This window comes from Ranitomeya variabilis, chromosome 1 (assembly GCF_051348905.1).
Source record: "Ranitomeya variabilis isolate aRanVar5 chromosome 1, aRanVar5.hap1, whole genome shotgun sequence".
Classification (NCBI taxonomy): Eukaryota; Metazoa; Chordata; class Amphibia; order Anura; family Dendrobatidae; genus Ranitomeya; species Ranitomeya variabilis.
This window is the reverse complement of record NC_135232.1, coordinates 1007677396-1007680681: the sequence shown is the minus strand read 5'-3', so window position 1 is coordinate 1007680681 and position 3286 is coordinate 1007677396. Positions and strand designations below refer to the sequence as shown.

Here is a 3286-nt window from a genome sequence, read left to right as displayed (position 1 = left end):
GTATGAGAAGGGCTGCCTAGGTATGCCCTGTAAGTAATATCAACACATATACATATACACTCACCGGCCACTTTATTAGGTACACCATGCTAGTAACGGGTTGGACCCCCTTTTGCCTTCAGAACTGCCTCAATTCTTCGTGGCATAGATTCAACAAGGTGCTGGAAGCATTCCTCAGAGATTTTGGTCCATATTGACATGATGGCATCACACAGTTGCCGCAGATTTGTCGGCTGCACATCCCAAAGATGCTCCATACAAGGCAGGATGGATCCATGCTTTCATGTTGTTTACGCCAAATTCTGACCCTACCATCCGAATTTCGCAGCAGAAATCGAGACTCATCAGACCAAGCAACGTTTTTCCAATCTTCTACTGTCCAATTTCGATGAGCTTGTACAAATTGTAGCCTCAGTTTCCTGTTCTTAGCTGAAAGGAGTGGTACCCGGTGTGGTCTTCTGCTGCTGTAGCCCATCTGCCTCAAAGTTCGACGCACTGTGCGTTCAGAGATGCTCTTAGGCCTACCTTGGTTGTAACGGGTGGCGATTTGAGTCACTGTTGCCTTTCTATCAGCTCGAACCAGTCTGCCCATTCTCCTCTGACCTCTGGCATCAACAAGGCATTTCCGCCCACAGAACTGCCGCTCACTGGATTTTTTTTCTTTTTCGGACCATTCTCTGTAAACCCTAGAGATGGTTGTGCGTGAAAATCCCAGTAGATCAGCAGTTTCTGAAATACTCAGACCAGCCCTTCTGGCACCAACAACCATGCCACGTTCAAAGGCACTCAAATCACCTTTCTTCCCCATACTGATGCTCGGTTTGAACTGCAGGAGATTGTCTTGACCATGTCTACATGCCTAAATGCACTGAGTTGCCGCCATGTGATTGGCTGATTAGAAATTAAGTGTTAACAAGAAGTTGGACAGGTGTACCTAATAAAGTGGCCGGTGAGTGTATATATACAACCACCCAAGAGCCTAATTCCTATTATTGTATTAACCCCTGAAGTCACTAGTCCAATATACAGGAAGGAGCAAAAAAGGAGACCGCGGCCGTTATATTACAGACCCTAGGTTCAGCATAAACCATATACATGTAAGAAATCTGCAGGAAAACATATGCAGGGAAAAAAACAAAAAAAACCAAAGTAGTCTGCAATCTGCTGGATCCTGGAGCAACATTAACCCCTATCTAGAGTCTCTAATACCACATGTGACACTGACCTTCTAATGGAGGGTAGAAAAGGTGCAGAGGCACGATATATTGGATCCTCGTTTTAGGTGAATATTATTGTGTTAACCCAGGGGTGGGATTCAGCCGGTACGACCCGGTACGGGGCAGCCGTTTACTAAAATTTCTATCTGCCAGCGTTCCGGTAATTGAAAATGGTTACCACGCCCCCGGACGGCCTCCGGACCGCCCCCGGACGGGTTGCTGTGCAGCTCAGGGCCGGCGTCAGCACCCGGCGTACCCGGGCGTGCCGGGGCCCTGGCGAGACGGGGGGGCCCATTTACGGTGCGCAGCTGCAGCCAAAATACTCATCCTCCGCCGGGAGTCGGGACCGTCCGTCACCATGGATACGACGCAGCCAGAGTCACTTCCGGGCCGGGCCTGCTGCTGGGACTGACTTTCACACAGCTGCACCTGCAATACTCACCAGTCACCGCCGGTGCCGCCATCAACATGGATGCGAGTCACTTCCGGGCCGGCGATGAGAAGAGATCCGGCTGCTGTCATCCAAGCGTCCACCATCCAGGACAGGTCCAGCCAGCGGCAGCACAGGCACAGCGGCAAGCAGAATGAGGAGCGGGCAGGAGGCAGGAGCAGCAGTCAGGTGCACGGACGGTGCACCCGGTCCCAGGCTGTGTCCACACAATCGTATAGCGCTTAGCTCCACTGCCTGCTGCGTTCCTAGCCTCCTTGAAGCTCATTCTCACATCATGTGCGCGCGCACTCACCCACACTGCTGCACTTCCGGCCAGTTTGCTATTTTACCTGCTGGCCACCAACGATGCCTCACACTACCGCCTTTTCTCCTGCTGGACCCACAGGTATTTGGTTTTCTGACCAGCCTCCTGCACCTTCTTAGATTACTAGCACTCTTACGTTATGCCTTTCGTTCATAGTGCCTTCAGGACTCTGTCCCCTGTCCGTGCCGTCCCGGACCTCCCGTACCTTCCAGCTACCTTGGAAAACTTGTGGTATGCGTGTTTGTTTGTTTTTTCCTCTCCCTGCTGGCTTCAATTGCAGCATCGCTTCTTGGTCTCACACCCCTCCCCCTTCTTAACCCCTTCTAGGAGCCTCTGTCTCCATTCACTGGACAAGCGTCCTTCTCCCTTCGCTACCATTTTCTACTTATCAAGGTCAGTTTTGCTCTACATCTCCCATATGTTAATTGTGTATTTCATCTTATCAGTTTTCTATGAGGTCAGCCGCGGCCGTTTTCGCTTACCTGGACATTGCATTATTAACTTCATTTACTGCGTACTCTTTTGGGCTTTGTTCTACGCTCTTTTGTATATTTTGTATATTATGTATATATTGCAGCCTGCTGTGAGCCAGGCCTGGTTGACTAGGCCTAGACTGTCTGTCTGTCTGTCTAAATGGCTGGCGGTCTGTGCTACATACTGCGTGGGCTGTGCTATATACTGCATGGGCTGTGTGTGTTATATACGGTGTGGGCTGTTATATACGGCGTGGGTTGTGTTATATACTGCGTGGGCTGTTATATGCTTCGTGGGCTGTGTTATTTACTACATGGCTGTTCTATATACTACGTCGGCTGTGTTATATAATATGTGGCTGTGCTATATACTATATGGGCTGTTATATGCTACATGGGCTGTGCTGTATTATACTACATGGCTGTTCTATATACTACGTGGGCAATGTTATATACTACGTGGCTGTCTTATATGCTATGTGGACTGTTATATACTACATGGCTGAGTTATATGCTATGTGGCTTTGCTATATACTACGTGGGCTGTGTTATATATGCAATCATGAATCGTGGTATGTGTTAAAGGGGGGCCCACTGAGACTCTTTCGCCCGGGGCCCTCAAAAACCTGGAGCCGGCCCTGGTGTTGTGGACTGATCAGCTAAAGCACCTTGTACACGGACAATTGTCCTGTGCAGTACATTTGCTTTAGTCGTTTGTTTCTTTGAATGACTTTAATACCGTATGTCACAACGTATTCTTGTCATTAAGGGAGACAAACTGCTTCCAAAAATATGAATCGTGCCACTGGGCGTGGCTTATTAGTATGGGTGGGGTTATTGA

The 3286-nt window shown here is 49.1% G+C and overlaps 1 long non-coding RNA gene across 1 annotated transcript; it reads left to right on the top strand.

Annotated features, from left to right (window-relative positions):
* Positions 1-1796: 1796 nt before the first annotated feature.
* LOC143782924 (uncharacterized) lies at positions 1797-2365 on the top strand. Its single transcript, XR_013217070.1, has 3 exons — positions 1797-2053; positions 2129-2203; positions 2300-2365. It is a non-coding gene; the product is annotated as an uncharacterized LOC143782924 (long non-coding RNA).
* The last annotated feature ends 921 nt before the right edge of the window (positions 2366-3286 follow it).